Source organism: Pogona vitticeps, chromosome 2 (assembly GCF_051106095.1).
Source record: "Pogona vitticeps strain Pit_001003342236 chromosome 2, PviZW2.1, whole genome shotgun sequence".
Taxonomy (NCBI): domain Eukaryota; kingdom Metazoa; phylum Chordata; class Lepidosauria; order Squamata; family Agamidae; genus Pogona; species Pogona vitticeps.
The window spans coordinates 282,557,294-282,581,066 of record NC_135784.1 but is presented as its reverse complement, the minus strand read 5'-3'; the positions used below and the strand labels follow the sequence as shown (position 1 = coordinate 282,581,066).

The window sequence follows — 23,773 nt, the reverse complement described above, 5'->3', positions numbered from 1 at the left end:
GAGTCACTCAGGTTGGCGGTGAGCCAAGAGTGAAAGTCATGTGACTCTGTTGCACATGTGCAGAGTTCAATTTGCTCTGTCATGATTGCATCAGACTACACTATATAAGCAAGGTGCTGACTAAGCTTAGTGTTGGGTTGATGCATGGAGGAGCAGCACGTCACTTTGTCAGTTGGAATGGTGGACTTTGCCAGTTCTGAGCTGCTACGTATGTATATTTGTAAATACACTCTCGGTGAAGGGAACGTCTGTGTCCAGAGTCTTTATTTTTGCTCTCAGTTTGGAGATTACTGAAGAATCTTACTTGAATTCCTCTATATGTATATTATCTATTCCAGGAGGTGCTAGCTCAGCACAAAGGTGTTCATATGCATGCTTGCTCACATAACATGTGTTTAAAAGGTAGTGCTTGAAACCCACTATTTCACTGTCTCATGCATACGAAAACGCTCACACTTTTCCAGTTGGTACAGAAGGCCCTGTCTCTGGAACCATTACAGTGGACCCTCTATTTATGGAATTAATCTATATTGGAACGGTGGCTGCAGGTCGAAAAGTCTGTAGGTCAAGTCTCCATTGACCTACAATGCATTGAAAACCAATTAATCCGTAACTGGCCAGTTTTGTTCTGTTTTTGTTCCATTTTGGTTTTTTTCTGGTCTGTAGGTCGATTCTCCGGCTGCAAGTCGAACCTAAATTTTGCAGCCAGAGAAGTCTGTAACTCAAAAAGTCTGTAAGTCAAGCCATCTGTAAGTCGAGGGTCAACTGTACAGTGGTCCAGCCCCAGTCTCACGTTTTAGCCCTGACATTCGAAGAAACAAGACGTTTCTGATCTGGCAACCTGTGGAGAGGCCATGGGCGTACTTACACACTAGAACCTGCTCGCCCCTAATCTAAATCTTTCGTTTGCAGAACTAAATATATATAAAAGTGTGCAGCCGATATATTTTTCACAAATTATGCACTCTTCTGCCATAGCTGACAAATAAGAGGTATATTTTAAAATATCAGATAATTAAATATTATTTTATTTAGATTTAAGATAGCGCATTTCATTACCTGGATTTAGGTTTGGCCTAAATTCTTCAGTAATCCTTGCCTGATTCCCTACAGTCCATTCACACATTTCTGGCTATCAGCCTGGTGTGCTGGAACCCATTCTATATGTAATCAGCACTCTTTTGATGCAGTTATCATGGCTAACTTATTTGCAGTTCGACAAGAGTGACTTCCCTCCTAGAAATGACTGCAGTTCACTGAGGGAGAAAAGGCTAACCATTGTCTTTTTCTCAGCTGGAAAGAAATCATTTGCCCAAATAATTTATCAAAGATGATAATAACGGGAATGGGGCCTATTGATTGAAATGTTGGCCATGCCAGAAATCTGTGCAATTCACAAGATGTTCATTGTTTCACACAGCAGCACATACTGAGCACAACATTATCACACTGCTTGCACACAAACATGTTGTAAACCATATTCAGAAAGTGTCTGATTAAGGAATGGAAATCTGTTCTCCAGTCCCCATCCCTGTTTTCCCCCCTCTTAATCACATATTATGATACTCTTTCGACAATATAATGTATCAGATTTACTCAGCATTCAAATTAGATGCAAAAAGGGCTCACAGTACATGTACTTCGTCCCTTGGATTCAGGAAGGAATCGATGCAATCTACCACATGCAACGCCGTGGCAGATGCTCATCTGGATCCAAATGGTGAGGCGCAACTGTGCCCACTTCACTAGCTAAGTTTCTTTCTTTCTTCTTCTTTTTTTTTTTATACAGGCAACTGGACCACAAGTTGGTCCTTGCACTCATAGAAAACACAATGCGGTTGATACCTGTCCATAGAGGACAAGTGCAGACAGTTTGTGAGAAAGTCTGTACATGCTCTTACCTTCATATGTGCATAAGGAATGCTGGATTAGTTTGACTGGCTCTTCAGGTATTAGCGAGAGATATTCCAAGGACAGTGACTTTCCTGGAAATACGATTCCTAATCAGCACATTATCACACGTTACAACTCCACATATGCAACATCCCTTTATAGAAATGGAAACAGGAGGTCTACCTTATCTTGAGCCAGACTTAGCAGCATATACAGGGTTGATCCATATACAGGGAGATGATTGAATGTGGATAAACTGCATGTCTCCACATAATGTCCATTCCCCAGGTGTTGCCACCTTTTGGGGTGAGGCACCAGGAGAATTTCACCTCTAGAATCTTCTTCTAGGTTAAAAAAAAAAATTAAGAAGCAGCAACAACAGCAACAAAAGCAACCAGGAAGAGCTGGGGCTGCCCATCTTAGATCCAGGGGTATGAAGAATAGCCCTTAAAGGCTCCATTGGTGCTCACGCTTGGTTTAAACAGATTTTCTCAATGCTTAGGACTTAAGATTTAACACTGGAGGGGCCAGTGATTTCACCTGGCTTCTTTCAGATGCAAAGCAATATATCCCCAGAGATATGCACCAGCCCCCACCAGCAGCTCTGAATAGTTGTTTGTGGGTTTTGGGAAGGAGTTTGGTCTTAACCCCCCTCCCCCCCGATTTAAAATTTAGGGTTATTAAAACAAGTATGAAAATACGCTTTATTATAATGATAGTAAAGGAATACTTTTCTTTTACCCCAGTAGTATTTAAGTCTTGGATTATTAAAAAGGTATAATTAAACCTTATTGTTATCATTAGGGGGAGGATTTCTATAACATTTCATTCCTCCTCCTCCCCCCCCCCCCCCGCAATCTATGTTTGAGTTTATGGGTGGGCTTGAACATGTTTATGACTAATCTGATGAAAAAGGTGAGATTATTTATTAATTTATTTGAACTTGCTTAAGGGTTCAAATGTAGGTTGCAGAGAAAATGTGAAATGACATAGAAATCATCCCCCTAATTATAATTATAATAAAGAACTTTATTTATATGAAATTATTGCATTTCTTATTATAAACATAATATTTTTCTTAAAAAATTAATGTTTTCTAATAAAACATTTCAACCTTTTGACAAAAGACAGATGTTCCATCATAACCTGACCTTAAGAAGGAAAGACTTTTGTATCTATCAATGCCCAAGTTATCTCTGGCCCTTATAAAATCAATAAAGGGACACTAGACAGTAGGAAAACAGGTGGTCTTTTGTCTACCATCTCATTAATAGATATCCTATATGTTTGGTGTTTCCTGACAGGAATCTGTCAGGATTGACTGCCATTTGAGTCACAAGAACCTGCTCTCCTGAAAGTGAACAAAATGTTGTGCACCTGTTATTTGAATACCAACCTGGTGGCTGCTGGATCATAGCAGGTGATTCCAATCCCAATTTCATCTCTAAACATGTACCCTTCCTACTAATCTACCCATCTGAAATCAGGCATGCCTTTGCTTAAAATGGAGTCTTTATGATGAACCTCTAATATTAGCATTAAGTTGAAGGAGCAATCTTGCAGTGAAGCAAAGGCGGCTCTAGGCAGTCTCTGAATCATAGATTGCCAGGGAGCTTGATGTCCTGATGATTGAAGGTTGAGCTATGCTCACAGTTCTGAGGTCCACCAAAGTACATTACACATCTTAAGAAGTAAAATTTGCAGTCCTGGTCTCATCATCTGCAAGCCCTTACCCCTGAATCCTGCTATTGAGGAACTGAGTTTCCTGCACTGGATCCCCTGCAACGTTAGTCTCTTCATAGCTCCCAGTTGACTTTACTGGGGCCAGTCAGAATACGAAGCATGGAATCACCAAAAGTCCTCATACTAGTCCATGCCCTCGATCTCTTTCAGGGAGGGCTTATACCACTTTCCAGACTGGGTTGTTCTTGCCTGCATCCTCACTGGCTCTGGAATTGTATCCTCCAGTGTCTCTTCCAGCTGGTTCTTCTTGAGGGCTGGCATTCTCTGGGTCCAGCAGGCTTTTCAAAGGGCATCAGATGAGTTCAGATGACCTGTTCAGGATGCTTCCATAGGGACAAACCCGCCTCCTAACTGTGTGAAAAGTTTTCTTCATAGTCAGTCGAAATCTGCCTTCCTGTAATTTCAGCCCATTATTGCATATCCTGAACTCGAACGTCTGGGGACTAAAGATGGGGGTATTCATATTTGTATATGAATACCACTGCACAGTTGGACTAAATGAGGGCCTGGCCCCTGGGGCTGGACAGTCCACTCACTCGTCCAGTGGCAGCACCCTCGATCAGCCTTCCAGTTGCTCCTGGAGCCCCGCTCTCTTTCCACTCATCTAGCCAACTCCAGGCAGGAGGAGGGAGGATGACCCTCCCTGCATGGCTGCCAAGTGGCTCTACTGAGGACCAATCCTGCCTCTCCTCTCTATGATCTCTATGATAACCTTTCAAGTGTTTGGAAAGTGCTATCATATCTCCCTTCAGCCTTTTTCCCCTCAAGGTTTGATATGCCCAGTTCTTTCAATCATTCTTCCCAGGGTTTGGTTTCTGATCATCCTTGTTGCCCTCCTCTGAACTGGTTCCAGTTTGTCTGCAACCTTTTTTGAAGTGTGGTGTCCAGAAGTGGACACAGTACTCAAGATGAGATCTAACCATTGCCAAATATAGGGGAGGTTTCTATCTACTTTGTTGCAATTGGTATCTCACTTACTTGTACATAAAGCATTGCAAACGGGAAGTAATTCCAACGAATGTGCCTTGGGCAAGCTGCACTGTCCCAGGGCACCCCCAGAAGGAGGAAATGGTAAATGACTTCTGAGTATTCTCTACTTGGAAAACCCTGAAAAAGGTCACCATAAGTCAGAGTTCACTTGATGGCACAAAGTTATTATTAACATTATGTAAGCAGACATAATGTTCATGTGATGAGCTTTCCCCCATTCTCTGCTCTGTGCAGTTCCCATTCATCCCCAAATGTGCTCCAGAGAGTACCCCAATCCTCCAGAGCAGCCTTGAAGAGATGCATCACAGGAAAGCATCGCAGAGCGGTGGTATTTGTATGCCTACTGATGAGTTGGCATGTTGGTATTCTTCCTAGCCAGAGGCAGACTTTCTAAAAGAGTTATGTCAAACATTTTCCGGATCAGAGTAAACCACACAGCACGCCTTGAAGAAGAATAGCCCAGAGGGAGGAACAGAGTTTTGCCTTTAACTGAACAGCCACAATTGGGGAAAACAGCAATTTTAGTTTTGTGTGGGAAATAATAGCTCCCTGCGGATGGTGATTTCTCTTGTTTCAGCCCTCTAGGTGGGAATGCACACAGAGAAAGTTCAGAGCAAACAAAATATGGGGGTAGATTTTGCTGGCAAGGTAAAACCTGTACCAAAGCTGATGGTACTGTAGGTGGGGAATCTACAAGATGTATTATAGTACAGATGTTCTTTTATTGCATTCCCCCCCCAGCTCATGGAGATAATGCTGTAGTTTAAGTCTAAATCAGAGATTGCTGTGGCTGATCAAGCCACATACAGTATGTCTGACCCTTTTCTCCATTCTCAAAAGAAACTTGCTTTCTGCCTATACCAATTTTCTATCCTAAAGCCAAAAGTTTTTTCCCCAAAAAGCCAGAAACATTAGCATTTAATTCTTCAATGTTTCAACTGAATTGATTTCTTTCTTCATCAGCTTTCTTAACTTCCTAACATTTGACATCCACAAACAATCATTGAGAACATCATAGTATGAATGAGCTTCATCTTGGTGTGCAGTGACACATCCTCACATCTGAGGACTTTTCTTTATTCTTTCATGTCTGTCTTTCCAGATATCAATCTCCTTTCCTTGTTGAAGGCTCCATTTTGTAGCAATGCTGGGAAATATCTGCATCTGAATCCCAAGTCTGAGACCAAGACGTTGGTACCAAGTACCAAGACTAAATCTTTGGTACTAAATCTGGAGTCCCAACCCCCAAGTCTGAGTCACTATTAAAAATAACCTTTTTCCCCAGAAAAAAAAAGGAAAGGTGGGTGGGTTCTGAGTTGTTAGCTGTGTCCAAGTCATTGGGGGGAAACAACCAAGTTGAGTTAAGTCTGACTTGACAGCAAGTCCCGTGATTCAAGTCCCTATCTCTCTCATTTTGGTCAATGCTTGAAGCAAGGTATAAAAGAACTTTAAAAACTTTAATTTTGTCATTGACAATATTAAAGTTATGTCATTATTTTTGTCTTCACCTACAATCCTGCTTTTGCAATTTCTTCCTTAACTTGAATCCATAATCATTTCACATTGTTATTATTTTCTGCTAAACATGTGATGTTAGTTGAATAGCTTGATTTGCTCCAGTGTTCATTACTCCTACATCTTAATATAATCAGCTTTCCATATATCTTCTGCATGTAGATTCAATTAACTTTTCTACATCCAGAAAACTGAAGATGTTGCCATGATCTACAAAATGCAGAGTGATTTTTTTTCTTAACAATGGAATATAAGGGATCATACCCCAACTTCTCAAAGCTGAGCACTCAAAGCCCTGAGCCTTCATGAACATGTTTGTTAGCTTGCCTTCTTTCATATTCAGTTTCTTTAAAAAGAAAAGAAAAAAATCTCCCTTTGAGAAGTTTACAAACCGTATGTGTACATTAGCACCTTGCCCACCACTGTTCTGCAGCCACTGGTATTCAGAGACAGGACTGAAGGAATCTGATCCACTTTCTTTAACATTTGCAGTGATTACCTTTTCTTCTGCACCATTTCAAGTTCTACATCTTTTTTGAGATGTGATAATTTGAGCAATCTCATTTTTTAAAGAAAAAAGGGCAACTAAAAAGATGCAGGTTTTCCTACACCTAATATGTTAATGTCACATTATTAAAGATCAAACCATTATTTCCCAGGGAAATATAAATGATCTGAGGGTTTTTGTTTTGTTTCTTTTTCTGCGAAAGTATACTTTCTTGTGTTTCTTGTATATAATGAATTAGATTTGCTGCGGGGGCAAGAACATGTATTAATCAAACCCGCCCTTAGCTGCTGGAGGCTCCACTTGTCACCGGTTAATAATCTACAGAATCTTAGCTACCTAAACTATATAGCACATTAATGCATTATCTGACAGATGGGCTAGATTACATATCCGTATCTGTATTTACAATCTGAGTGTAGGATTGTAAGTACGGAAGCCAATTCTGAAGCACAAAAGAGCAGAAGATGAACTATTTCTGATGTAGTCTGAAATTTTCTTTAGCTCAAACTGAATGAAATAGGCGAGTTCAACAAGAAGAAGGGAAAATAATTCCTTATTTAATATATTCTCGAAGGCTTTCATGGCCAGGATCCAATGGTTGTTGTAGGTTTTTCGGGCTGTTTGGCTGTGTTCTGGAGGTTTTTCTTCCTAATGTTTCACCAGTCTCTGTGGCTGGCATCTTCAGAGGACAGGAGCTAGAACTCAGCACAGACAGATGATGCCAGCCACAGAGATTAGTGAAACATTAGGAAAACAAGCCTCCAGAACACAGCCAAACAGCCCGAAAAACCTACAACAACAATTCCTTATTTCTTATTTTTATTTTTTAAGGAAATTGAGAAGTCTGCTAGTAGAAGGGGAAATCTCCGCATGGAGTCTTGTCATTCTTAGACCAGAAAATCTCAGAGAATGAGAAATTTTTCAAGTACAGTGGTGCCCCGTATAGCGAGGTTAATCCGTTCCGGATTAACCTTCGCTATACGAAAACATCGCTGTGCGGGTAAGGAAAGCCTATTAGAACGCATTAAACTTAGTTTAATGCGTTCCAATAAGCGTGCAAACTTACCCCTCCAGCGATGTTTTCGCAGCGTTTTCGCGACCTCCGTAAGCAAGGGGAGGGCGTGAAAACACTGATAGGGGCCATTTCGAGTCATCCGGCGGCCATTTTGGAGCCGCCGATCAGCTGTTCGGCGGCTCCAAAATGGCCGCCGGAGCCCCAATCGTCGCAAAGCGAGTGCGGCGATTGGGGCAGATCCGTATAGCGATCCCCAAAAAGGGATCGCTATACGGATTCTTCGTTAAACGGTGCGCTCGTTAAGCGAGGCACCACTGTACATTTCTTATCTCTACTGAAAGCAGTGTATATACACTGTAGAGAATGTTAGCTATGTACAGCTAAAGTCTGCATCAACTTCATACCTCAGTGGCTGCTCCTTGGCTTTGGAATATGCTGCCCTGTGAAGCGAGGTTGTCCCCCACCCCACCTTCATCATCACACAAAGACCTTCCTTTCCAGGTAGGCTTTAGCCATGAAGTGGAGGTCTCAGGAATGCTACATTTATCACATCTGGAGATTTTTAAATATTTTTTAAAAATATTTTTAATGTAATAGTTTTTAATGGACTGTGACTATTGTATAGCCTTATTTGTTGCAAGAAGTCTTGGATCTCGTATAAGGAGAAAAGTGGCATATAAATAACAGACAGACAGAAGGAAAGAAAGATCTTTAATTGTCTTCTGCTAGTAAACAATGGTTATTAAAACAATAATATGGTATCACAAAACAATAGTTCCCAATCCCAATACAATTTCCCTGGAATGTCTATTCAGAAGTAAATCTTGCTGAGTTTAATTAGTTGTATTCCCAGATGTAGTATTGCTGTCTAAATCATAGCAATGATTTCTTTAACAGTAATGCTTGTGAAATTTTGCTGGCATGGTGGAAATATTTTTTCAAGATGGGAGGTTCCAGAAAATACCCTTTCAGTACTTTTCTCCTTTAAACAGTGCCTGCCCTTTTCCCCCACTCAGTCCTCATATTTTCCACCTTTTCCAAACAAATCTCCATTTTCCTTTGTTGCTTAACCAGTTTGCATGGCTTCCCTCTTCTTCAGTGTCCTTGTCAGCATGCAAACATTCACCCCACCCAACACAAACTGCAGGGTCAGGGCATAGATTGAATGGTGCAGGCAGAACAGAAGGGCACAACTAACAGTGCTTTAGTTTTATTCCCCCAGCCACAAGGAGTTTATCCCAATAATTCCCTAAGGCATCTACAGTGGTGCCTCACAAGACAATTGCCTTACCAGATGAAAAACTCTCTAGGCGAATGGGTCCAGTGAGGTTTTTGGTGCCTCGCAAGACGAGGCCGTTTTTCCTATGGCCGTTTTTTGCACGACGAATGCGCTTGCAGAGGCTAGCCCAGCACCATTTTTGAAGATCGCGCCCCTTTCCCCTGCCTTCAACAAGCCTCCAAAGGGATAAAGGAAAAAAAGAAAGCCTTTTTCCTTTCAGAGCCTTACCAAAGGCAGGGAGAAAGGATGCGATCTTCAAAAATGGTGCTGGACAAGCCTCTGCAAGCGCCACTTGGAGGGACCCTGGCGTTTCCCTTGTACCATCGGAAGACTGGCAGGGGGGGCCCTCCGGGTGATCAATGTGACAAACCCAGACCTACTGGGATCTATCACACAGTTACTAAGCTGCCACCAACCATTCCCTATAATAAGTCACACAGACCAGGGATGGATTTTTAACCAATAAAAGAATAAGGTTTATTTTAAATACAAACAGGGTAAATAAAACAATCAGGTGAATAAAATAAAGTAACGTGGCTTATTCTCACACACACAAGCATACAGTTTGGTTCACCTAGAACCTTTAACTTAAAGCACAGACCCTGAACCCATCAGTTCTGGCTAACCAACAGACCCCTGAACCTATCAGGGTGGTACTCTGACCCACAGTAGTACCCTGTCAGACACACAGACTCCCACAACAGCTTCTTCTTCCCCAGCTGCTGCTTCGTCCCAACCCAGTGTCTCACAGTCTGTCTCAGCATCTCCTCTTCACCACACAGGCATCACATATTTATACAGTACAGCCCCTCCTCCTGATGTCCCGCCTTCCACTCCCCATAGGATGGAACTTTCCCTCCAAACCCATGACAGACAGGTAACATCAGTGCTGTTATGTAACACCTCCCCTCTTTATAAGTTGTTTTGTAGGGGGAAAGCTAAAAGTGCTTTTCACCAAAAAAACAACCTGCATAAAACATACAACAACAGTTATACATACCCTATAATACTTACATATACTTACACTCCAAGTTAAACATAGCAAATAGGCATTTAAACATTTTACCATATACAGTACATCAATTTACCTTTATTAATACCAACCAAATTCAAAACACAGGTACATTTTAACTTTTTGTTCACCATTATATACATATAGTCCATGTTCTTTCGCCGTCTTCAGTCTTCAGGTCTTCTTGATAAGGCGTCAGCAACACAGTTCACTGACCCTCTGACCACCTTCACTTCAAAGTCATAGTCCTGTAAGTTCAAAGCCCACCTCATAAGTTTGCTATTGTGGGTTTTCATTGTCTTTAACCATTGTAATGGTGAATGGTCAGTACACAGAACAAAATGTCTTCCCCAGATGTAAGGCTTGGCCTTCTGGATCGCGTAGACTATGGCCAAACACTCCTTCTCCACGGTTGCCAAATGTCTCTCACCTTTTTGGAGTTTCCTACTCAGGTAGGACACTGGATGCTGGTCACCATTCTCATCCTCCTGGCACAGAACTGCTCCTACCCCGCTGTTAGACGCATCTGTGTAGATGATGAACTCCCGGTCGAAGTCTGGAGCACGCAGGACTGGATAGTTGATTAGCGCCTCCTTCAACCTCTGGAACGCCGCCTCACAGTTGCTGGTCCACGGGATGCGGTCATCAGCCTTCTTCCTCGTCAGATCGGTCAGCGGAGCCGCCATCTCGCTAAACCTCGGGATGAACTTTCTGTAGTAGCCCACCAACCCAAGAAATGATTTGACCTTTTTCTTGGTGTTGGGTCTAGGCCAATCACGAACAGCTTCTATTTTGGCCTCCAGGGGTTTTATCATTCCTCCCCCTACCATGTGACCCAAGTATTTTATTTCTGGGCTACCCAGCTGACACTTGCTGGCCTTTACTGTTAGCCCTGCTGCACTTAACCTCTGCAGCACTAACTCCAGGTGTATCAGGTGATCTTCCCAGGTATTACTGAAGATCCCTATGTCGTCAATGTAGGCCACTGTAAAGTCACTGAGCCCTGCCAAGGTCTGGTCCATCAGCCTTTGGAATGTGGCTGGTGCATTTCTGAGACCAAAGCTCAGGACTCGAAACTCATAGAGACCAAAAGGGCTGCAAAAGGCAGTCTTTTCTTGATCCCTGGGATCAATTCTTAATTGCCAATATCCCTTTACCAGGTCCAATGATGAGATGAACCGACAACCCCCTATGGTTTCAATCAGGTTGTCTAGCCTGGGCATTGGGTAGGCATCAGGAGTGGTTACACGGTTTAATTTCCTGTAATCAACACAAAACCTAATGCTCCCATCAGGCTTGTCCACAAGGACTATTGGAGAGGACCAAGGACTAGAAGAGGGGACGATTATGTTCTCCCTCAGCATTTCGTCCAGCTCCTTCCGCACCTTGTCCCTATAGGGTCCCGTTACTCGGTATGGGGATACTGCCTGCGGGGGTGCATCCCCTGTGTGGATCCGATGCATCACTCCCTTCACTATCCCCGGCTTGTTGGAAAACACCTGTTGATATTTGCTAAGCAGCATTTTTAGTTCTTGCTGCTGGTCTTGGGTGAGTGCAGGACTGACCTTTACCTCCTCTGGGTTGTATTTTACTTCCCCTCTACCCTCCCAGAAGGGTAATTCAGCTTCCTCACTCTCAGCTGCTTTTATCGCGAATAAAACCCTCTGTTCCCCTCTGTAGTAGGGTTTTAGGGCATTCACATGAACCACCCTCCTTGCTTGGTTCTCCTCTTGCTCTATTAGGTAGTTCAGGTCTGACATCTTGGAAATGACCCTATATGGTCCTGCCCATTTGAGCTGCAGCTTATTCTCTCTGCAGGGCCTAAGCCAAAGCACCTCCTCCCCTGGGTCAAAGTGCCTCTCTCTAGCTTTGCGGTCATACCATGTTTTCTGTTTGACCTTCTGCGCTTGCAGGTTTTCTGCTGCCAGCTCTAGATTTCGCTTTAGGTCATTCATCAAGGTGTCTATGTATGTCACAACGTCTTGTGGGTCATCCTGGGTGATCTGCTCCCAATTTTGTTTGATCAAATCAAGGGGCCCTTTCACCCCTAAGTGTGCAGCAGACATGTCAGAGTGACCCCTTTGTAAGTTCATGGGGCGATACTTTTCAGGTACCACCAGCTGACTTCTGATCCCATCTCCCCCTTTTGAGATATTCCTCAGGGTTTCTCTATATAAAATCCCCTTTTTCTCCAGAAATCTCACTGGGGTTTCAGGTGTTAGCTGGGCGTCAGTCACCTGTTCAAAACACTTTTGGAGAGTGGCGTCTGCCTTTTGCTCCTGTCCAAATCTGCTGTCTGTGGTTAAGGTTTCCACCACAGCTTCTGAACTCCCCTCTGCTTCCGTCTCTGGCTCATCATTACCCCCCTGAACTGTCCCTGTGGTGGCTTGTGAGCGTGTAATCACTAGCACCCGTTTCACATGTTCAGCCAGGTCATTTCCCACGAGCACGGCTGCTGGCAGAGTCGATAAAATCGCTAGCCGCCAATCTCCCCTCCAGCCTTGAAAGTTGACAGGTACCTCTGCTACTGGCAGAGAGATTATCTGCCCCTCAATCCCTGCCACCTTCATGCTCTCATTTGGGATTATAAACTCCCTAGGAATAATATCTGGATGGCACAGGGTTACCTGGGAACAAGTGTCCCGCAGCCCCCTATACTGACGGTCAAGTATTCCTACGTCCACCCCTGCTGTCTCAAACAACTGAGAATCTGTTTTTATCAGCAAGCAGCGCTTTACCTCCAGAAGAGGACCATTTTCCTCAGCCTGATCAGCATAGGTAGCTGTTCCAGACTGAGTAGTCATGGCAACAGGCTCCCTCTGTGACAATGAGCTTTGCTCTTTCTGGACACAGAACACAGCTTTTGGCTTGGTCCCACTAGAATTCTGAGGCACCATTCCTTTTAGCTGCTTTAATTTCTCACACTCTGAGATTAGATGACCCTTTCCCTGACAGAAATAGCATTTTCTGGTATATTTTGATTCTCTCTCATCTTGTTTTGGTTTTCCCTCCAAAATCTGAGGTCTTGGTTTCATGTCTGAGGGCTTCCCTTCACCATGGGCCCCTCCCCCTTGCTGGCTTTTCCCTGGTCCCTGAGAGTACTTGCTGTAGGTTTCTTTGGGTTTACCTACAGATTTCCCCTCACCCAAGGGCTTTCTTATTTGGGAGATAAAATCTGCGATCTCTGCGGCTGCTGCCACAGATTTCGGTTTCCTTTCCCTCACCTGGAATTTCAATTCCCCCTGCAGGACTGAATAGAACTGTTCCAGGGCTATCAAGTCTTTAAGCTGCTCATAGGTCTCTATTCCCTCCTGCGATAGCCATTTCTCAAGCAGCCTCACCAATTGGGCCCCCACTTGGGTAAAAGTCTGTTCTGGTTTTTTAGTGAGGGACCTGAACCTTTGTCTCAGCTGCTCTGCATTTATCCCATGTCTTGCAAACACCAGTTTTTTAAACTCTGCAAAATCTTTCATCAATTCCTCAGGCATCTCGGCATAAACCTCAGCCAGGCTACCACTGATTAAAGATCGCATGATGGTCATCTTCTCAGTTTCCCTCACTGAGAAGTCCACAAACGCTCTTTCCACTAAGGAAAAGAACACCTCAGGACAATCTCCCTTGTGGTACACAGGGAATTTCTTCAGGTCAGCCTTAGACAGTTGGCCTCCCTCAGAATCCCTATTATTATTATTGTTCTGGTTCATCAGTTCCAGTTTTCTTAATTCAAACGCCATTCTCTCTCTCTCCATTCTTTCTTCCCTCTCCATTCTCGCTCTCTCTAACCTTTCCTCCATTTCCCTCACCCTCAGTTCATGCTGTTGGGCTAGGAGTAATTTTCTGAGTTCTGGGTCCTGCTCTCCTGTGCTGTCACCTTGCACTGAGCCAAATTCATCCTCAGAACCTTGGTCAATCTGGGGGTCTTTCACTTCACCCATGTCTGTTACTTGACTTCGAGTCAAGGGCATACCCCCCCTCAGAACAGGCTGCTTTAAAAAGTCAAGCCTCAAAATAAAACGACCACTTTTTTCCCTGCTTGCCTCAGAACCAGCTATCCTATAGAGATTGCTGCTGTTCTTCAGCACTACTTGCAACAGTATCGAGTCAGAGCCTACCCCCCTCTGCTGGGCCTCTCAGCTGGCAAGCTAGCTCGCTGTTGCTACGCAGTTTTGCCTCAGCGTTTTCCCGCCAAAACTAGGCTGCCTCAGAGCACCTTAATCTAAGTCTCCCCAGTTGGCACGTTCTTCTACTAGCGCACCTCCCCGTGAGGTACACCTAGAAGATTACCTACGCGCCTCAGACTGTCCCTGACTAGACCCCCCTCGCTCTGGGCACACTTGCCAAGGCTTTGGTGGACCACTGGACAACTGGACCAGTCGTATCCCACACGCTGGACACCAATCAATGTGACAAACCCAGACCTACTGGGATCTATCACACAGTTACTAAGCTGCCACCAACCATTCCCTATAATAAGTCACACAGACCAGGGATGGATTTTTAACCAATAAAAGAATAAGGTTTATTTTAAATACAAACAGGGTAAATAAAACAATCAGGTGAATAAAATAAAGTAACGTGGCTTATTCTCACACACACAAGCATACAGTTTGGTTCACCTAGAACCTTTAACTTAAAGCACAGACCCTGAACCCATCAGTTCTGGCTAACCAACAGACCCCTGAACCTATCAGGGTGGTACTCTGACCCACAGTAGTACCCTGTCAGACACACAGACTCCCACAACAGCTTCTTCTTCCCCAGCTGCTGCTTCGTCCCAACCCAGTGTCTCACAGTCTGTCTCAGCATCTCCTCTTCACCACACAGGCATCACATATTTATACAGTACAGCCCCTCCTCCTGATGTCCCGCCTTCCACTCCCCATAGGATGGAACTTTCCCTCCAAACCCATGACAGACAGGTAACATCAGTGCTGTTATGTAACAAACGGCGCCTGCAGAGGCTTGTCCAGCAGCATTTTTGAAGATCATACCCTTTCCCCATGCCTTCGATAAGGATCCGAATGGAAAAAGGGGGAAAAAAGAAAGCCTTTTTCCATTCAGAGCCTTACTGAAGCCAGGGGGAAAGGGCGCGATCTTCAGAAAGGGTGCTGGACAAGCCTCTGCAAGCACCACTCGCTGCTCAGAGGTACCCCCCGCCAGTCTTCCAATGGTGCAAGAGAAGCCCCAGGGGACCTCCTAAGGCAGCGATCTGGGTGAGGGGAGAGCCACCAGTCCTCTGATGGTGCTTCCCCAGCTGCCTAACTGGTAGGTGACTTTTTTAAAAAAAAATCCCATAGGAATGCATTAATTAAATTTCAATGCATTCCTATGGGCAACCGCAGCTCACAAGACCAAAATATCGCAAGACGACATTAACCCCGGAATGGATTAATTTCGTCTTGCGAGGCATCACTGTAAAGGAAAAGGAGGGAGAAAAGGACTTTAAAAGGGCAATGTGCAGTCTTCTTTTATCCCTAAGCAGTTTCCACTCATCCCCTTTGCCTCTTGCCCTTCCTGCTCCCTAGAGCTGAAACTAGTTGTGCTGTCAATCCAAACTTTGATGATTTAATCTTTGACTTTTCAGGAGGAAAGTCAAGGAAGCTCCATGCTAAGGTAAAAATCATTTTCTTTATCTTCTTCAATTTTCCTTTCCCCTTAACAGGAAGTATTTTCAGGAATATAGCATGACCTGTGGATGACTGGTCGGTTTTTATTCTGCCTCGTGGTCAGCCTGATAATAATAATAATAATAATTGTGTTTCATCAAGTCAATTTTGACTTATAGGTTTTCTAGGCAGATAATACAGTGGTGCCTCGACTTATGAATGCCCCTACTTACGACCAATTCAACTTATGAACAGCTCCGGCCACAAAATTTTGCTTCAAGGCGCTCCTCGCTGCCTTCCGCCATTTGAATTTCCTGCCATCGGCCCGCGGAGGGCAGCGAGGAGCACCACCCCTGGCCTTGTTGGAGCACGTCAGGAGGCGAGCGGCCGGAGGGAGCACCCCAGCCAGGCTCAGCCTCCTGGTGCTCAAACACTGCTGCCAGCACTGGGAGGCAAGCGGCCAGAGTACCCAGGCCAGGCCAGCCAGTGATGCTGGTTCTGGAGCTGGAGACGGCGTTGGACACCAGCAGCATCGGTCGTTTTAGCTTGGGACTGCCTGGTAAGGTGCCATTTTTTAAAAAAAACTGTTCTGGGTGGGTTTTGCAGGGCTGGAGGTTTATGTTTCTGTGGGGCGTTGTTTGTTTGGTGGTTTGTTTGTTTTTTCAGTCCCACCATGGGACTTGCTCTGTTTATTTTTATTTTATTTTTTGAGGTATTTGGGGGGGGGCTGGAACAGATTAATAGCGTTCTCGCTATTGGTCTTATTACCATTTTCACTTACATTCCATCTGCTGGAACGGATTATGGTCATAAATTGAGGCACCACTGTACACATAAGTGGTTTACCATTACCTTCTTCTGGGGGGCTCCCTGGGGCTGTGCAGCTTGCCGAAAGCCACATATGTTGGTTCTTCTGGGGTGCACAATGGGGAATGAAACTCCCAGTCTCTGACCCCACAGCCAGATACCTAAACCATTGAGCTATCCAGCCAATGGTCAACCAAGAAATGCACAAAAGCCTTGATACGTTTTTTATTCCACATTTGTCCAAAGGCAGTGCATATGGCTATTTCCAAACATTCTGTCTCTCAGTTAGAACATGTTACTGGATGGCCAAAGAAGGCATTAACTATGATGTGCATTCCCTGCAAATCAACTGTAGGGAAGAAAATGTAGCAAATAAAATGAATTTTAAATTTTATGTGCTACGTTAATTAATTAATGTATCAGTGGGAATGCAGCACTACCTGCGGATTAATTAATTAATGTAGCAAATATTTTTTTAAAAAAATCTTCATATTCTTGATGGAAATAATTTATGGGAGAAACTAAAATAGGCAGATTTATCCAGACAGACTTGAGATGTTAAATTGTTAGCTCTTTAAATCACTGTGTTACTGGCAGCTCATGGAGTGAAAGGGAGAGAATGCGCCCTGGTCAAAGGGAGGTTGCTCTGGTCCTCTTAGTGCTTCTATTTCTTCTAGCCAGGGGGCCCTTTTGAAAGAGCCCTCCCTCAAGGAGGTAAGGCTTGTAGACAAAGGGCCTTTTTGGCAGCTGCCTCCAGACTATGGAACGCCATCCCAATTGAGATTCGGCTGGCGCTGGCGCTGATGACATTTCAGTGCCAGGTCAAAACCTTCCTGTTCCAGAAGGCTTTTAATTGAAATAATGTCAACTGTGGGTCCTGATGGCAATTTTAGAGTATATATTTTAATTGTATTTTAATTGTTTTACCTTTTTATTGTATTTTAATTGTTGCAAGCCGCCCAGAGACCTTTGGGTAGTGTGGGCGGCATATAAGATAAATACATAAAATAAAATAAATATGTGCCTCCTAGAGTACGTAGATGGCAGGAAAGGGCAACACTGTGCTTTTGATCCTAGGACTTAGGCTGTTGTAGATGGTGAGCAATGTCACTGTCCTTGTTTTTTGAAGGATTCACCAAAATTGGCCAGTGCTGCATGTCTGGGCCATGAAGAGCATGAGGTTTTTTTTAAAATGAATGTGAGGGGGGAAATGACATAATTTACAACCCTAGTGAGGACTGAACTGGGAGTTTCTTCATTGGCAGCCGTGACTTTCCTCTAGAGATTTTTTTATTTGTGTTTTTATTGATATGAAACAAATTTATTTCTATTACAAATCTGTTTGTATGCTAGGATACTTTTCTCATGGGCTGCTTCTAAATCACTTTCTTGTCTTTCACTGTTAAGTCTTGGTCAAGGAGGCCAGAAGCACAGCGGCTCTTCTGATTAGTGGAGCTATTTCTCAGTGTCAGCTATTGTGTCAGGCAAAGAATATATGATGCAATTTAGAGCTTTGGGACTCAGTTGCATATCAGTGTCAAATGTTAAAGTACTGTATTCCCCTCCTCTCCCAATACCCCCAGTATTTTGGGCTCGTTAGGAGACTGAAAGGGAATGATTTATATTACTAGCTTAAACATTTATGAAGACTAGATAAAAGCAAGAGAAGAGGGAACTGATAAATGCAAGCAACAAGTCCAAAGCTGTCATGAATATAATCCTAGGCTTCTGTGCTGGCCCTGTAAATTATTTGTTTAAAAATGTCTGTGAATTTCAAGTGCATTGTTCCTGATAACATGGTGGCAGGATCGGGGAAGAGGGCACCAAGGACAGAGTGAACAGCAAAAGCAAATGATCTCATAATCTAGTTTTTACCTATTCTTAAAGTTGACTTTATAACGCCCATTGATAATAGAAAAAGAAAAAAAAACACTAGACCCATACCTTCTAAGTAACTGCAAGTGTGCAAGCTCAAGAGGTACCTCCCCACAGCATTCACAGTTAACTCCTTAACAAAGATGGTTATGTTTATTTATTATCTGGATTTACAGATCGAGGGCCATACTGGGTTATAACCATAAACTTTTGAGATGAAGAAGCTCCACTACCACCACTGCACCCATCAGCCAACCTTCACTTGGAAGAGCTGTGCTGAATGAAGGGATTAACCTTATAAAATTTCTCTGAAAACCACTACAAAAAGATGCCATTTTCCCCATTGGGGGAAAGGTAAGATGGAAGCCAGGCTAATACCAGAGATGTTTAAAGAATGTCTATTCCAGATTGCAACTCCTTTACTTTAGAATGCTCACTGGATATCCTGAGAGTTCCACTCCAGAAAATTAAGTTTGCCCAAGATATTCTTCTGCCTGGGATAAAGGACAAGGTCTTTCATATAGAACAGACTGATAATTGTTATATCAAGACAGGGTAGCCCATTGCATTCAATAACAGCTGGGCAGTTGCAGTTCAGCAGGAAATTGCAAAATGGGCCATAGCTATCCTCCAACAGAGGGGTTTGGCTGGGTTGAGTGAACTGCTGCTACCATTGCCCAGTGTCTGCGGTACTCTGCCCAATGGAGAGGCTAGTCCTGGGCAAGAATATTTATAGGTGCTTCCTAATGGAGCAAATGATAGCTTTGGAGATGGGATTAGTGGTGGTGATGCATAAGAAATGGTGCCACTTCCCCAAGCCCCCCAATGCAACTCAGCATTTGGGTTTGATGTTGGCGCATTTAAAATAAATTTTAAAAAAGTATTGGGCTGGATAATAACTTTAAAACTGCAGAACCGGAAGGGACCCTATGAACCATTGAGTCCAGCCCCTATCAGGGAGGCACAGTGGGGAATTGAACTCACATATCTGAACCACTGAGCTATCCAAGATCTAGCCTGGGCACATGCAATTGGGTTACTTTGTAGTGTTTGTATACTTACTCTTTTTTAGCTTTTAAATATTGTCTTTTGATGATGTAAGCTGCCTTGGGTCCTTTTTAAGAAGAAAAGTGGGGGCAGAAATATTTTAAATAAATAAACTAAACTCTCTTTTTTTTAGTATTTTAAGGGCTGAAATTCTGCACTTGTAGTTACGTTACATAAGGGTGAAGTTGTCATCCACTGTGGTGATTTTTCCTGAGAATAAACAAAGCCTCTGTGGACTCCCTTTCACTATAAGGAAGTTGCAGAACGGTGCAAGATGGGTAGGGGTGGGGAATCTTTAAATTCCCAAAATCACCACCACCAGGACAATGATTTTTGAAAATTAAAGACATTCCCCATTCCCTGGCAACCAACAGCTTCACCACAATGGAAGGGGTCCCATGAGAGCCTGGGGACATTCAGAGGTAATCAGAGAGGGAGAGGTTGCTTCCAAAAATGTGTTGCAGGCGATGACATCATCTGCCTTAGATGGTGTAATTTATAGAACAGGATTGCAGCCTTTAGAAGATTAAAAAAGACTACTACATACCCATTAAAACTCCTTCTGAGCAGCAACTTACTTTTAAAAACCCTGCCTAAAAACAAATGTCTTTAATAACAACACAACAACAGCAGGTAGGAGTCCAGCCTGGCCTCCTGTGGCAGGGCTTCCCATGAAAGATAAGACATTGTCCATGTCTCTCACCTTTATTTTTCAAAACTCAAAGCTTCTTGTGGCCCAGCCATGAAGGCATGTGCAGATTTCAGTAAATAATCTTGGATATCTAATCGCTTTTGTTCCCAGATTTGGCAATGTCTCAGGCCCAGAGTTTGAAAAAGTTACTTTTTGACTACAGTGGCTACTATCCCCAGCAGCACAGCCAATTACTATGATGGCTTGTGACTGCTGAAAGTTGTTACTGAAAAATGTAACTTTTTCAAGCTCTATAGAAACCTGCTATCTGCTTTGGGCACTCAGCCTGCAACAGTTTGCACAGCAGAAGTGGAGGATTACAGACATTAATGGCTTCCATTTTGAGCCTTAAATGAAAAGGATATTTAGATTTGATACACATTATTAATAAAGCTCCCAACATAATGTGAGTGAAAAGACATATCATCCAGTCAACAGATGCACATCCAGGCTTGATGGTCCTGCTTAAAGAGAAATCAATTTGACTCCATCTGACTCGCATTAGGATTTTATATCTCTGTGTCAAATTACTACTGGTAATTTGTGTCTGTCCTCTGAATTTAATAAATAATAGATCTGCATTTACTGATATAATAGAGATGCAAGAGGACATACCCAAGATACACTGGGGAGCCTTTAAATGAAAAGGGACATTTCACTTTCATAAAAGATGGAAGAGAAATCCTTACCAGCTGAAATAAAATCCATTCCAGAAGAAGAAGAAAAATGCCTAGAGTTCAAAAATGGTATAGAGTTGTTGATGTCATACATGTGTATTTTCTATGGATTATTCCTCTGGATTATTCTCTCCATTGTAGACTGGAAAAGCGTCCTGACTTTTGTTTGTTTGTTTCATTCCATGAGTTACTTCTCAAAAGAAACAACCACACAGGATTGCACCACTCTGTGAATGAATTACAAGTTGCATTTGTCACATCTCATCTGCTCATTAATCTGTTAAAAATATGCATGTGTATAATTCCTTTATTAAAAATTTGCATGCATTTCAACTTCCTATTGCTAATGGGGCTCTCAAGGCAGCTAACTATCTAACACAAGAAGAAACCAAAAAGTACTGCCAGCAGTATTATCCACAGCAAATTCAAATGCCCAGACTATTTTGTGGATCATATGGACTGGAAAATAGCATTTGCTATGTCTTTCCACAGTCTAGGAGGGGACATTAGCTGATTCTTCTTGAATGAAGGAGTTGTACAAGGTACCAATTCAAGCATGACCACTAAGAAGACTATCCTGTACTTTCACTAGAAATAACTTCAAATGCCTTTCTCATTCACAAATCCATTTGAATTGGGGGCATTCTGGCAAATTAGGGGATGGGGGTGGATAAGAGTGAAATGTGTAGAAGGGGCACTTAAGGCAAGGCAGCAGCATATCTTTCCCTCCCCCAAATGATTCCAGTTATTTAATCTCCTCCCAACTTTATCAAAAGGATCCTCTATTTCAGTGACATGGTAAACTGGAATAGTCACTGTAACTTTTGTTCTCAGAAAACACATTTTAGATGGGTTAAATAGAGGGAGATCCATATATTATAATCATCATCATCCAAATGGGAGGAACGAACTGAAGTTCTCTAGGAGGCTCTAGGAGGGCTGTGTTTCCTCTTTTGATGTATGAAGGCAGAAGATGAACATAGCATTTGTTTACCTGAAGAAAATAGTTCTCGATTCCACTTTTCAAACTATTGGGAGCTTAGAATATTTTCTCCCTCTGAGGTAATTATTAGTGAGCCCTCAGTTTCTTCCTCACTTTGAACTAGAGGGTTCCCATTTCCCTCAGCCTCTCGAGGTTCAATTCCCTCCATGGCTGATTTTTGTTGTTGTTGTTCTTTCGGGTGACATATTAGAGTTATAGTGGACTTTCTTATACTATTTTTAAAAGGACCTCTCTTTCAGCTGTTTTCCCCAATAATTATGTTGTGCTTTACTCAGCAGCTCTCTCTGGCTGTTCTCCAGCTCACAAGCTTTGTTACTGAGTTTCTTTGTCTGAGCAATTCCTGCCTCCAGACACTTCTTATTTACCTATCACCTCAGATCTGTTCTGACTCTGGCTTCCACTCTTATCCTTTCTCTCAGAGCCTTGGATTTCAAGCTAGCCCACTGGGTCTCTCAAATCCTGAGGTAAAAAAGTTTTCTTTAGAGTCGGTACCCTGTCTTAAGCTCTCCCAGACCTGGGTTCAGAAGCCCTGCTACTAAGCCTTTCCACAAAAGCTCTAGCAGGTTACTCACTTCTTCACCACAGATCCTAATTAAAAGGTACCCACGACTCCAGAAAATTCACTTTTAAATTTTGAGCTCACTGGATTACTTCAAATCCCGCCACTGTACACCAATTGTGATGTGCCCCTGCATGTCCCCAGATTATTTCATTAGCCTGAGGCCCACGACACATTCCCTCCTTTACGCTGCTACCAGTTGATATCTGTCAAAATGTTCAATTAGAAAGATTGAGGTCCATGCTGAGTGTAAAGTTTAACAAAAACAGGTTTATGGGATACAGTTCACTTAAACAGGTTTTTCAAAGACTTTAAAGTATTCACTAGGTTTGTAATAACTTGTTTCACTCTTAACTATGTTAACTCCTCATTCTACCACACTCTCTAACTCCCACAGACTAACTCTTCATTTCAGACTCTCATCTCTGACTTAAATTGACTAACTTCCAAAAACTCCTCTTCTCAGCCTCTCCCCCCCTCCTAGTTTCTCTGGCTCCGCCTCCCAATAGCTCCCATTGGTACATGCAAATAACCTCCTACATGAGCCAAAGCAGGGTGATTGCCACAGCCATTTTCTTAGGTTCACTTTGGTTCTACAGTACCGACATCATTCCATAGCCTCTAAAGTGGCTTCCAAGTAATTCCCTGTGCATGGGGGGAGGGGGGCGCTAGACTTTCCTGGGGTTCAATCAATGTAAAGAGGTGATAAGTTCTGTCTTTCTACATTATGGTCCTGGCATTCTACTCTTCCTCCAAGATTCACATATAAATATATTTAGCACAATTATGCTGATGTAGGTTAAGGGACTTAGAACTTCAATACCTCTCTTCCATCTGACCCTTTACTTGCTCACTCACATAGTCTTCCAACTGTCCCTTGGTTCATCCTACCTACCATCAGCAGCTGAATCTAGGAGCCATCTGTCATTTTAAATATCTCCACACTGCCCCAAAGTTATGCTATGTTTGGTTATGCTCTGAGGCCTTCCAGAGGCTGCCGCCATCATCTCTAAGTCTGAAGTTGCAAGATTTGGTAAGCAACTAGAACAAGTGTTAGTACCAATGGGTCCTGAGAGAGCAGACCGCTACCTGATTCCAAGTGTGCACTGCAGTCCTGCTGTCCATATTGGTATCTATGACTAGATGTGAAACATTGACACGTGAACCTAAGCTGGGAATGTGATTGCTGAAGTCAGTGAAAGACCTCCGTGCTTATTGATTTAGGAACATAAGGACACAGGGAGCTGCATTACACTATGTCAGAGTGGCAGTGACTGTCACCCTACCTAAAGACCTGATACTACTTAGTGATCTCTCATCCAAGTTCTAAACAGTTCTGACCCCGCTTAGCTTCTGAAATCAGAGGAGGTTTGATGTCTTGCTTATTTTAATTGCTTTTGTTGTGAACCAGCCATAGTGACCTCTGGTTAGATGGGTGGTATAGAAACCAACCAACCAACCAACCAACCCACCCACCCTCCCACCCACCCACCCACCAACCAACCAACCAACCAAAGAAAAGTAAGTAAGTAAGTAAGTAAGTAAGTAAGTAA

The 23,773-nt window shown here is 43.1% G+C and overlaps 1 long non-coding RNA gene across 1 annotated transcript; it reads left to right on the top strand.

The window, feature by feature from the left end:
• The first annotated feature begins 8,087 nt into the window (after window positions 1–8,087).
• LOC144586393 (uncharacterized) lies at window positions 8,088–23,462 on the top strand. Its single transcript, XR_013541189.1, has 3 exons — window positions 8,088–8,165; window positions 15,540–15,568; window positions 18,420–23,462. It is a non-coding gene; the product is annotated as an uncharacterized LOC144586393 (long non-coding RNA).
• Window positions 23,463–23,773: the final 311 nt, after the last annotated feature.